This window comes from Thalassophryne amazonica, chromosome 17 (genome assembly GCF_902500255.1).
Source record: "Thalassophryne amazonica chromosome 17, fThaAma1.1, whole genome shotgun sequence".
NCBI lineage: Eukaryota > Metazoa > Chordata > Actinopteri > Batrachoidiformes > Batrachoididae > Thalassophryne > Thalassophryne amazonica.
Window position 1 is genome coordinate 54,122,655 of NC_047119.1, and position 14,266 is coordinate 54,136,920.

Sequence of the window (14,266 nt, forward strand, 5' to 3'; positions counted from 1 at the left end):
TGCTACATTTTTGACCTTTAACACACTCGCTGTTATTTTCTATTTTACTCAAAGGAAGAAAAAAATCTTACATTTTTAAAGAAACAGTTGCAAACTCTACATTAGAAATTAAACCAACAGCCTAAACCCAGGATTAGTAAAATCAGGATAGATACTTTTGAGCCTAAAAGTACTTGACCTTTGGTCATTTTTCCCATGAATCATAAAGATGAAGAAAAACGGACACGCGGCACTTTGTTTTCTCGGTGCAACGGGTAAATAATTCAAAGGAAATTTTCTGATGCACCTTTTTAGGCAAGCAATCGCTTAATCCTTTTAATTACATTATTTAGACTTTTTTTCATTTATTCATGCATTTTATTTTTTCTGTTAGACTTTGATCATTTCTACTTTGTTTTTATTATTTAATACCGTAGTTTTATTTTTTTAATAGTATTAACTGTTGTTTCTCATTCATACATTACTCATTTTTTTTTCCTGTTGATCCTTAATCCTTCTCCACAGGGTTTTCTTTTATTTATTTGCCATTTTGCTTTTGTTACGGTTTTAACTGTTGTTTTATGTTCTCATCATGCTTTGTCTCACTGGTTTCTCTATTCTGTCAAGTCTCTCTTTAAATCAGCCTTTGTATACAAACAAAACAACTTACATTTGCATCATTTTTCATCTAAAAACATTGACGTTTTAGGGCAACTGTTGACTTAACATTACAGTACCACAGACATTTTAACTTTCTCAGAATTTTGACCAAAATGTAGAATTTGACAGAAAAAAATGGCACCATTTATAATGTCTAAGAAATTTGTACCAGCAGTTATTTTCACTTAAATAAAGTTTACTTAGTTACGTGATGCAGGATTTGTATCAGCACAAAACGCTGCAGAGAAGTCAGTTTCCCTTTGGAAAAGAGGAAATCTACAAATATGAAAACTGACCAAAAAAATATATGAACAGCTTTTAACTGTTACAAGGGGTCTTTTGGGGGTGGGTGAATTTGCTCAAAACCTTCAAAGAAAAGCAAAAAAAATGACAACTTTAAGAAGAATCAATAAAATTCACCATTAAGTTTACGTTTCCCAGTAACCCTCAGAAGCTCTGCGGATCATTGCTGTCAACTCCACACAAAAAAAGAAAAAGAAAAGCCAGTTTGTGAGTAATACAGAACACGAGACGTGACTGTAATCAGGGAACTGTCAGAACAATCAGCACAAAAACACACACATAGATGAACAAAGAGAAAATAATTAGAAAACATCACAGCAGAAATCAAAGAACAAAAAAAAAAAAAAAAAAAAAAAATCCTGAAGAGGAAATAAAACCTGCAGTGGCTTCATAAGTTACATTAACACACTTTTACCACCTTTCATTTCTTTCAGCCTTTCATGGTCCCTTCACATAGTGCGAAGTTTGGATGAAAACAGCAAAACAGCATGAAACAGTTTTAAATTAGTGCACAAAACATTGCGCCTACGGGCAGGCGTACACAAACCTGGTGCGCCAGTGTCCATTGAGCAGGAACAGTGCCAGGTGCAGCACATGGCGCTGCTTATGTGGTAGAAAAAAAACAGCTGCCGTACAGAGTCTGAGGAGAGAGAGAAAACGCAAAGGTCAGAAGGATACAGGTGCCTTGTCTGGACTGCCTCCTTCCTCCCTCACTCGCATCCTTACCTTATTGGAACTGTGAGGAAGCAACGCAAAGAGAGAGGATCTGAAGGTGTTAGTTTATGACATCACAAAGCTCTAAGGGGTAACGGAGTCAAAAAGGCTTCCAACTGCTTGCCTGGTGGGACATGGGCAGCTCGAGCCTAAATCTGATCTGTTTTTGTATTAAAGTTCTCCTCTGCTCTACTCCACCAGGAAGATGAAACTGGTGAAGCAACAGAACTGACATGAATTGCTCAATGCCCAGTTTGTCTAATCACAGCCACAGCAGCCTGTCACTACTTCAGAGTTGTCTCCTCCTTGCACATACTCAGTTTTTGAGAAGTGCCTACTCCAGACAGATTTAACATACTTTATTTCTTAATTAATATGAAGGAACTCCAAGATATTCAAGTTTCCACCCCCTGGCTTGTCATTGTTGTTAAATTCAGTCATTCTTGGTGTTTTCTTAATGTTATTATTCCCAATTAGTTGTTTTTTTCTTTCTTGGAAAAAACCTGAAAAAATGGGCTTGTCTTATATTCAGGATGCTGATTTTTACATCATACGCATTCACAAAAGCAGATGGTGTAAAATAACTGCAAAACAAATGTGCCTCCCAGCGAGGTTGAAAATAAAACTGGATAACGTTAACTACTACTGAGAAGTTATGAAGCAAACTTTAAGATCATGGTGAGAACTGCAGCAGAGCCATCAAACAACTCTCAAGCAACCAAGAAATGTGGTCTGTGAGAGTGTATTTTTAGATCACATGCTCAAAAAAAGAGCAGTCAGAAAAGCTTAAACTGGCAGTGTGTCAGTATGTGGTTGAAAAAAGAAATGAGGTGCTACCCATGAATGTGCATTCATTAGCTTTATTTTGAAATAAAAGCATTTCTTTATTAAAAGAAAATGAGTCTGTTTTCAGAAAGTCCTTTTCCAAAAAATGTTTTCTAATCAGTGTAGTCATTGGGAACAATATGGTAAATGTTCTGAAAAAAGAAGCTTCATCCTTTAACATTTTCAAACTGATTTAGTATTTAGTCTGTCCACAGAGCACATTTTTTCAACATCATTTTCACATTACAGCATAAAAAATATTTCAAGTAGAACACACTTCATTAACTAATCAAATAGAAAAAAGAATCTCTTAAAAATTTTGTCTCATTTACAAATGCTTGGACATTTCAGGTTTTGCTAGTTAACCACGTTTTGTTTTTTTGTTTTGGTTCTTTTTTTGTTATAAGTCATATTTGACCACAGTTAGAAATCACGTTGCTCACATGATAGTTGGGCGTGATTATTGATTAACGCTGCGGTAAAACCAACAGAATATTTTTGTTTTTTCAAAAAAAGCTTCAAGCTGCATCTTTGATTAATGTAGCCTCTATTTTCATGGAGTGATTGATAAACTAACTGCCGCTGAAAACAACCGTGAATTGCGGCTTTAGTGATTCATCACATTATTGCTTCAAAAACCAAACATCGATTAATTAACATCAATACACACTGCTACATCTGCTCTGTCTGAAATTTTGGGTCAGTCCATCTCAGCGTCTGTAACAGAGGATGAGTCAGACTCTGGTTACACACACACACACACACAGAGGCACGCACTGAACCAAGTCCAGAAAGCCTGACAAGAAGTATTTTCTCATTTCATTTTGATGCCTCTTGTCCCCGCTGTTTTATAATAATCATATCAATTTTCATTTTCAGTTTTGGGAAATCACAGTCTCATAGTTCAAAACAAAAGAAAGTTTAGGAAATCACCGTAAACATTTATCAATATTAAAAAAAGGGGGAGGAATGCATTAACACCTCGAAACCTGAGCATCCTGTGGACTCGCTCAGTACACCTGGAAAGTACCATATTTCTGGCAATGTAGGGTTGTAATCTGGAAACCTTATCTTTCTGAGAACAAAATGAGCTCAAGCTCGACATTTTATGATGCCGTGATCATCCTGAATAAAACTCAAGATAGCCTCTGGCCTAAAACGTTACTTCCTCACTTCCCAGTGATGTTGTGCCTGGAAGGGCTTTAAATTTTAAAGTCCTTCACTTCAGTTCAACAGCAGAAAATGTGACTGATGGGACAGTGGCCACGTCAGCTTTTAACCATGGCAACAGGCTGGCATTTCCGTGCCTGAAGAGTGTGTCACATGCAAGGAACAAACACTCACGTAGGCGACAATGAAGGTTTTTGTTTTGTTTTTAAGCTACAGGGCAAAAAAACAAGACAGATTTTCCAAAAGCTAATGTGAGGCGTTGGCTTGTTTTGTTCCTGAAATAACCATTTCAAATCTTTAACTACAAGTAGAAGCTTTTGTCCAGTGAATTTAGTGTTTTATGACCATAGTTATCTGAGAATCCCTAAATTTGTTGCCAATTCATTTTCCTGAAATTTTACATTTTTTGGGCAGGTACCACAAAGTAAACGACTCTTCACATACGTTAATTAGCACTGACGGGCGCAACGTAAAAACAGACTCACTGACCTATGAACTCGATGGCCTCCAGGAACCAGGAGCTGATGTCCTCCTTGTGATTGTCCTCCACAGGGATGCATTTATACTGGTACGCCCCCTCAAAATGGTTGGGACAGTCAGACGACACGTTCAGCAGGGCGGAGATTCCTATGGCATCCAGCACCTCCTTCTTGGAGGCGTGGAGGGCACTGCCGAGATAGAGAAAAGGAAGGATCTCAACTGGGCCGCCCTGGAAAACAGACAGAGGGAAGATCAGTTATTGCTTCGTTAATAAATTTTTTAATAAACGACTCTTCGTATACGTCAGGCGGTCGGCAAATTCATTCTTCAGTTTCAATAAGGAGAATAAGTTTCCACTCGTAGGGCTGCTATGTAACACACACACACAATACAGTTTTTCACTTACATTTTGGAGTGTAAAGAGCCATAACATTTAAAAATAAGGCAGAGGGTGACATAATTTCTTCAATCCAAATACCATTAAAAAATAGAATCACAAGAATTTGGTATCTTGACCTGTCGTACAAGTACAATGACTAAATTGCAAGGGGTTTTTTTGTTGTTTTTTTTTTTAAGCTGGTACAAACTAGTGCCAGATTTGAGTTGCTTCAGAAAACGATGTCTAATGAAGATATAGTTGTACTTGTCGGTTCCTCATTTAGTAATTAATCCTTTTTTGGGGGGATTCTGTCTTAATTCCACAAACAAGCTCTTTCTCGAGCAAAACCGGAATCTTCACTCTATCGAACCCAAAAAGCTAATTCAACTTCAGCTGCAATTTAAGTTGAATAATAATTATAGCCACAGTTAAACAGAAGGAGCTTATTAAGTTTTTGATTCATTCTGGACCATTTATTACGGGACCTTTTACTTTATGAGTTTGTGGCGGAAGCACAATTATTCCACATGGAATCAACGACCCGATCTTGCAGGAACTCATATCAGCTGATCAGTTTTAAAGAAAAAGAAAAATTTAATTCTACATTTGTATCAGATTTTTCTCATGTGCAGTATTGCACATGTGATTGTTTTCCAGTTAGATTTTTTTCTTTCAGAGACTATTAAAAACAAATTACTGGATTATTTATTTATTTATTTATTCAATCAATCTTTCAGAGACTATTAAAAACAAATTACTGGATTATTTATTTATTTATTTATTTACTACTAAAAATAAAAGTAAAGTCACCTTCCAAATAAAAACCTGTCCCATCGTAATTCAGCTTTCACTTCCTTGAAGTTATGTTTTCCACTAATATTCTGTGCTATTTGTGAAAATATATATAAAAAAAAAGTTAATGTACATTTCAAAAAATCTTTTGTGATTTTTTTTTTTTTTTTTTTTTTTCCATAGATATGTGCTACTCAAAATTTTTTTGGATTTAACAAAATTAAATGTTTCTGAAAAGTTTAATTAAAATCTTAACTAGCACGTTGCCCGTGGGGATCCACAGGCTTTAGATTGGGTCATGTTTATAAAATAGGTAGCTGACATTTTTCAAGGGTGGTAATAAATTGTACAAAGTTTCTATACTGAGTTAGAATGGTGTGAGTCTAGAATGCTTTTAGAACCTTTGACCTCAATAATTTTTAAAAGAAGAGCTCGACACTTTTTCTTCCTGTTAATTACATAATTTTTTATGTTAATTTACTGTCTTAATGTATTTATAAATTGTGTAGGTTCTTGTTATCCTATACACACTATTATTACATCTGCCAAGGACGTAATAAAATAATCGGCATTTATTTGTCTGTCTGTCTGTTAGCAAGATTACGTCAAAACTACTGCACACATTTTGACGAAATTTTCACCACAGATACATATTAGGCCATGGAAGACTTCATTAATTTTTGGAGTTGAGCCAAATCCAGATTCTGCAAGGTTCACTTTATAGGCTTTACATCAAAACTACTAAACAGATTCTCACCAAATTTGAGCCACAGATACATATTAGGGCATGGAAGACCCCACTGAATTTTGGAGACGATCCAGATTGGTGGATGTCAGAAATCTCCAATTGCTCTTATTTTATTTTTACTTCTTTGTCATTTGTTTTTTAAATGGACCACAATGGAAATAAGTGTATTCACTTTCTTGTGTCATCCATGTATTTTTAATGTGTTTGCAATTATATTATGTACTTGCACTGAACTTACTAAATAAAACCACGCACACATTCACGCTTTTAATATATAGATGATTTACTGCCCCTGCTGGATTGGGGTGTGAGTCCAGAATGTACGTATCAATGTCCATTGTTCATTGTTGTTGGCTAATATATGTAGCTTCTCTAAAAATATTTGTCCTATCAACATTTGGTTTTGGCGCCGTTCATCCTTGACCTAAAAAATACATAAACATACTAAACAGCAAATGTCCGCTCTCCCTAGTTTGTGCATGATTAAAATTACATACATGCACACGCACGCACACAGAGCTTTTTGTCTTTTCTGCATTATGCTGTAAACAGGCACTTTTAATTTGACAGAGATTGTGGCAGAAGACATTAAAAGCACTACACTTTTCACTTATGGTACTGGGAGCATGACACTTAAGTCAGTCATGGTAACAGCAACATAACATTTAACTAAAAGTCAGTCATGGTAACAGCAACATAACATTTAACTAAACTGACTAAACCAAATGAACTACAAAAACACAATAAATTATTTACACTAACAACACTGTTAAACTAAAATGAAGCACAATAACATTTAAACCCCCAAAACCCAAACTCCCATGGTCCATTGCAGCGCAATGTCCATTGTTTACTGGTTAGCTAAAATTGCTAAATTCTCAAAAAAAATATTTGTTCTATCAACTTTCCATTTTTGCAGTGTTCATCCTTGACCCAAAATACATAAGCATGCCAAACAGCAAATGTCAGCTCTCCCCGGTTTCGCCGTGATCAAAGCCATACACACGCATGCACACACAGAGGCCACTTAGGTATTACAATATAGATTTGCATAAAGAACAAAAGTCACTTCAGTCAGTATAAAGGTTGATATGATCATGCAAAAAAGGGAGAAAAATAAGTTTAAAAAAGACACACAATCAAAAAAGCCTAAAATGATGCTCTACCAGTCTTCACTGTAAAAATAAAAAGTTAAACTGCAGTGTTTTCTTATGGCATTAACAGATGTTTTTAACTGCAGATTTTAACATGATTCTTGCATTAAAGGGAATTAAAAGTCTGGATATTTTACAGCACAAGCATTTTCATACAGGTTGATCTGATGATGATGAATATCTCATGGCGTCTGCTCCACTATGCGGCATTAGCATTCAGTTATTGATGCTGATAACCCCCACATAAGAAAATGATCCATATATGATCTCATAGTGATGTCATGTCAGGAGAGGGGGAGGGGAAAGTGAGTGAGAGTTCATTTAAATGCTGTACCTAATATTTTGGCCCAAAATATTTCCAGCAGTGAGTGCACCACTTCATTCTGCAAACACATGCCATGCAAGACACATGCACCCCCCCCCCCCCCCCCCCAAAAAAAAAAAATCACAGCCTTCAAACCAGCGGACCGGCTGTTGTCCTGCTGACCTCTGTCGTAAGACACTGAACCACCACCTTATACAGCAACTGAATTTTATTCTGCTGTTTTTTTTAGTATATTCCAGGGCAGAATAATTAACAATGCACTTTAACGCGGCATTAAGGAATAATTTAGATCTTTTGAGAAGATATCTACAAAAATGAATCACTTTTTTCCTACATATTTATGTAACATAAGTTGGTTAATTGTACTAAAGAATATTTTAAAATCACTTTTAGCCTGACCTATTAATGCCATCAGTGATATTTAATAGTGTTTTTTTTTTTTTGTTGTTGATGTTTTTTTTAAGAAGAGTTTTGCGTGCACTGGTGCCAAAACGAGTTCATGCAGATGTTGGCATTAGCTCATTAAACTCACAACAAGTGACATAAGCATTTAAGTAGAACAGAAAAATTATTCAGAACAGCTTATAAGTTGAAAAGGTTTGTCACATAACTGAATGTTCTCGATTTTCAAATGAGCTTCAACGGTTTTTGTTTTTTGTGCAAACAATTTAAAAGCAACAACTTCAGCTAAAGGAACTACAATCCTTTGTTATTATTATTTTCCCATTTTGTAACATGTTTGAAGGACACATTACTCAAAATGAAAATGAAGGCATTCATAATTACTAATAATTAAACAGTTTTAATTGCAGCCCTGCAGTCATTTTCTAGATGGTAGAAAATCATGTTTATAGTATTTCAGAAGCCACTGATGACTCATCAGCAAAATGTAATTGGTGTTTGTACCTTCCTTACAAACAAAAAGTAAAATAAAATAAAATAAAAGGCGTTATGTTAGAACCCTCCTCCGACACCGGCGTGATGCTTCCCAATATGACGTGACATCACTTTAAGTGGAAAAAAGCTGCTGTGCTCCATCTTTCTCCCATAGACCATGTGGGCGTGTCTTCTGGAGCACAGACCAGCAAAGTGGGCGTGTCTTACGGTGCACAGCTGTCACATATGTCACTAAGTTCAAGAACAGCAGTCTCAGGCATACATTTCTGCATGCATGGTTTTTAGGGTATTTACACCCCGACACAAGTATTTATAAAATCCATCTACAGCTTTAAGGATTTTTTTTTTTTCTGTCTAAAAATGAAAAACTGATGTGATGACATGGACAACCACAGTGGTGTTCTGCTCAGAAGCAGCTTCTGCGTGTGCACAGTCTGACTGAGTGAACAGGATTCTGATTCACTGTCACTTCCTGTCACTCGTCTCGTACCTGGTCATGGTGCGGCGTCCCACACGACGAGCAGGCAGAGTCCACACTGGACTGGCTGCTGAGGGACGGTAACGATTTGGTCTTCAAACAGAACTCTGGATACTCTGAGAAAAAACGGTCGTATCCACCTAGAAAGAAAAAGAGCGTGAAAGGATCAGTGTGTGATTTCCTCCTCCACAATCTGACATAAAACTGACATCTGAGCAACTGTGACTGCTTTTTGCAGTTACAGATCTTTCGTTAATATCCATTCTGCACCTCAGATCTTCTGGGAAATATATTTAATAAAAATGCACATGTTCCTGAATGTGCTTTTTGATGCTCATTAATAAAATAATAAATTAAAAAGCTACAGCAGCTTTGGTTTCCTGCAGGAAAAATACAGTATGGTGGTTACGTGTGCTTTTGATTAGAGATTTATTACTGCTTCCCATCCAGACGTTTCTTACAAATCCCCATAGTCGAGTCAACATTACCCTCATCACTTAGCAGTGTGCATTAAAAAAAAAGAAGAAGAAAAAGCTGACAGGTTTTCATTAGCGTGATGAGGGTGATTCTGCTTTGCAACAGAATCCAATAAGTTTTGCAGCATATGTGCAAAAAAAAAAGAAACACACACACACCAGTGGGGAAGTGTACGAGGTAAAGTGCAAGAGGAAATAATGCTTTTTACACAATATACTAAAAATAACCATTTTTATCCTTCAATAAAAAGCATGAAGATTTGAAGCAAACCTGCAGAACCGGAAGGTGGAATATTAGGGATGAAAACATCACTTCATGACATTTTGAACCAGAGTGGACATAAGACGTGTATAATGCATTATAACCACTGCAACATTTTAAAATTTTACGTAAAATGCTTATGTCACTTTACTCAATCGTGCCACATGTTCAGTTTCACGATGTATAACCAAACATTTGTATCACAATATACTGAATCGTATTCACGTTTGCACTACATGATGCTGTACACAGCAGCAGACTGACCCCGAAGCAATGCAAGCAAAAAGAGAAAATGCACAATTAAAAGTATGTTTGCTATCTGATGAAAAACTGGCAGCTGTCTTGAAAATTATTTAACTGTTCATAGAAAACTGACAGTATTACCTTTCAAAAAAATTGATTATTGGTTCTGAGTTATGTTATTTTGTACACCTCTTTAAAATAAAAATTGTACCTGCGTGTTATATCAGAAAATATTAATACATTTTTGGGTTAACTACAGCTCAGTGGCGAAGGTGGTTGCCTTGAAAGGGTGGTGGGTTTGATCCCCAAGTGGGGACTAGTGTCCTTGAACCCTGACACAGCTCAACCTGTGGGGTGAAAATTTGGAGAAATAGCCATGATTAGTCTTATCAGTAATGTCATGGAGGAGCTGCTCAGATTATTTAAATAAATCTCAATCCCATCTGAAATTTAGTGTTTGAGACTTTACACTTATTGCCCCTCACGAGACATTTTGAATATGTGCGTTGGCGGCGTACAAAAGCAAACGGCCTTTATGACGTATAGACGTCTGGCATTGATTCGAAGAGCTCTCGGTGAGTTTTTCGGCCCGAGCCACAGCCGCATATTAAACGATAACTCAAGCGCGTGGCGCGTACCTTTGAGCAGGTACACGCGCGTGCCGCAGGAGTCCCCGCACAGCGCGTTGAACACCAGCATGATGGTGCTGTCGTCCTTACCGCCTCGCACTCCGGCGTCCTCTCGTCGTAACAGCACCGCGGCGGAGTAGAGCCCGGAGCGGAGCCGAGCCCGGACCTCCTCGTCCCCGGCCAAGATCTGTCCACGCTGAGCGCGGATCCTTTGGCTCTGCGGCGCACGATGGTGTTGCAGCGCGCGTTGACGGCGCCGCGGATGTGACCCGCGCTGAAGGCGAGGAAGGAGCGGCAGTCCAGCAGCAGGCACTTGGCGCCGTCGTCCTTCAGGAGCCGCTTCAGCACCGTGCAGTCCATGTCGCACAGATCCTCCATCGCGCGTCTGCTTCGTGTGTAGAATCTCTCCAAAGATCCACGCGTGGATCCCCTTCCTCCCGCCTTTGCGCCTCTCCGTCTATCTGTGCATCTTCTCTCCGGGGGAGCACATTATTGTACGCGCTCTCCGGTCCACCCCTTTGTCCGCGTTTCTCCACCGGATTGTTTCTTTTCTGTTTTTTTTTTTTTTTTTTTTCCTTTTTTAATGAATGGGCGCTGCGCGTCAGCGTAGGTGACGTCAACTGATGGACAGCCAATCACGAAGCGTCCAGTTCTCCGTCCTCTTTCTTCCTCTGCTGTTCATTCATTAAAAAAAAGTCAATGAAGGAGGATCGAGATGGAGCGTCTGTGTGGAGTAAAGTGGAGTGTGGACACTTTAACCAGTTCACGTCCACAATCAGGTTTATGTGAAAATAATTTGGAAAGTAAAAGCGTGACCTTTGCCCTCCAGTTTCTCCATGTTAAGGTCATGAGAAGATACGTTATAAAATATGCCCTTTAGCGCCAGATATGGATTTTGGGGCTGATACTGGTATTGGGGTGAAAAACTAATTACAGTACAGATATATCTGCTAATATATCCATTAAAAAATGGAAATGATTCCTAATATTTTGTTAACAAACCCACCTGATAAAGAAATGTCAGAGGTTTGATGTTTTACAGTTTAAATTCAAACTTTATGATAAATAACTACAAACAGAACCAATAACCAACCATTATACCTCACGCCGCCTTCACTTTGATTGACAGTCACAGTGTTGCATCCCTCATTTGCATAATATAGAGGTTTTGTCTATTTTGGCCCCGCCCCGATGGCACCGTAGTGACTATTTGTGTCTTGTTGCTGTAAAATGCCCCCTTTCATTTGATAATGAATGGCAGCTGGTCTTGTTGCCTCTATCTCTTGTGACTATTGTGACCAAGGGGTGATGGGGTCCCAACCATGCATTTCCAACAGCCAAAATGTTTTTCTGTAAACTGTAACGCAGATACTGATGTTAGTGAAAGGCTCATGTTATCAACCAACTTATACACAACTCTGCCTTTTATGCCCTTATTCTGTGGATTTAAACCCAAACACGGTGAAACCTGCACTGTTTAAAATCTCAAACATTTCAGAATTTATTTTAAATCTTAAGTGTTGTTTTAACACTCAGCATTAAACAGAGCACAGTGTTGAGTTTTGTTTTGTGTAGACCAGAGACAGAGAGAAGGAGAGGGTTGAGTCATCACCTGACCACCTACTTCCAGTGCCACCATTACCAAATGGGGTCTGTTTCAGCATACTGGAATGTTGAAACAGACTCACTGCCAATCACGACAATGTGCAGCTTGTAATTATTGAATTTAAACAGCAGCATGCTGCAGTGCCACAAAAGACGTGTTCATTAGTTTTAGTCTTTTACATTTTTCCAGGATATTCAACATCCATCTCTTGATTAATTTTTAAGCTGATGCACTGATTTACAATATTTATACTGTTACGTTTATACTCTTCATCGCTCCGGTTAGTGACTCCAACTCAACTTTTATTTCTAAAGTACATTAAAAAGACAGCGGCCAACCACCGTGCTGTAAAGAGAGACTCCAGCTCAGCCTGATTGCTGCATGTGTGCCTTGAGTTGGTCGGCTTGGCTCCAGTTTTACAAGAATAGTGTCGGCTGCAGAGGAGTCGGACTCTGGTACTCATGAGGTTAATAAAAGTTCCCAGTGACAGAAGGATCAGAGTCATTAAGACAGAGAGTTCTTGAAGCACTATGTTAGAACCTACCTTTGAAGAAACTTTATCATTTAGATCAATCAACCAATTGAGGGAAAAGTTGTTAGTGGTGGCCCTAGTGACTGGTCACTTTTTGCCCCATTTCGCAATGGCGGACAGCTCCCGAAGGTGGCACTTTTGTAATGTATACGCGGTATAGGACCTCAGTGTTGAGGACCGGCCAGTGACGGGAGATGGACACGACCACTTCTCACCAGGCTGCAGCTGACTGATGATTGCTTTGGAGAGGTTGGCATGAACCAGTTGGGGGTTGTGTGGTGTGGTGGAGGTGGTGATGCGTGGCGCCAGTGTGTGCTCCCGGACCTGACCTGATCGGAAGTCGGTCCTGGAGTTTTTCCATCTGGCTCCGTGGTGCTGATGAAATCAGTGCTGATTCAACTTTCTACACTGGAAATAAATAAACAGTAATAATTGTGGAATCAAAGAAAATGCTTAATTTGTGACAGATTAATTTTGTCTAAATCAAGTTAAAATTGGCATAAACATGATTCACTAAGTTAATTTGGATAAAAAGTTCACTCATTTGTGTTTCCAAATGAAGCACTTGAAGTTGGTCTCACATTTCTGTGTTTTTAATTTACAAGTGCAATTTAAATCTCTGAAGGTGTCATTTTTACCCAAGGCCATCAAATATGGTCATTAGGTATTGTGAAGGCTTTTCGTCCGTCCGTGTGTCTGTCTGTCTGTCTGTGCTCAGCGTAAGTCCAGTCCTGTTACTACCAGTCTTTAAATTCACATGGGTCATTCTTGAGACACAGACCTTGGACAAGTTCAAAGCTAACCTTGACTTATTTTATCTGAGATTAAACTAAAAGTGTAATCCTGAACCAGTAAGAATATAAAATAAATAATTAAAATGAGGAATATTGTTAATTTTCACAAGTATATTTAACAATCCAGATTGATTAAAAAAAAAAAAAAAAAAACCTGACATGGTACAACAGCTTTGACACTTACGTTTTTTAATATTTTTATATGGTCAAATGTCGAATGGTGTTTGGGGATTAGTCCTCCAGCACAGCAGTGATACATAGTTCTCTTGTAATTTTAAACATTTTATTCTTTGTAATATTGAATGAAATAGAATTTGTTTCAGTGAGATTCAGCTTGTGTTGGAGTGAATGAGGGCTATTTTGTGCATGTACTGTACATGCATCCTGCTGTATGTAGGATTAAAAACCCACGCAAACGGAAGCATCATTTGCATTTTCCTTTCCCACTCTGACTGGATGCGGTCAGGTATTTGATTGTGGATCTAATTTCCATGGTTATGGGAGCAGAGAAGTAGCAGTGAGGTTGGAGATAAATATGAAACAAAAAAGAGCTAAAAGAGGAAGAAGCAGACTAAAATAAAGTGCTATTTCAGTATCTCATGCACTGAGTGGCCCTGCGACAGACTGGCGTCCTGTCCAGGGTGAACCCCGCCTCACGCCCTATGACTGCTGGGATAGGCACCAGCCCCCCCGCAACCCTCAATTTGGAGTAAGCCGGCATAGAAAATGGATGGACGCACTGAGCAATGCATGTTTATCTGTACTCAAAAAGTCTTATTTAGGCCAGAAACCTTCGTGCTCAATCCTGAAACTGTGCAGG

The 14,266-nt window shown here is 38.4% G+C and overlaps 1 pseudogene; it reads right to left on the reverse strand.

Moving 5' to 3' along the window:
* Window positions 1-4,132: 4,132 nt before the first annotated feature.
* Window positions 4,133-10,970, reverse strand: LOC117529104 (annotated as a pseudogene).
* Between the last annotated feature and the right edge of the window lie 3,296 nt (window positions 10,971-14,266).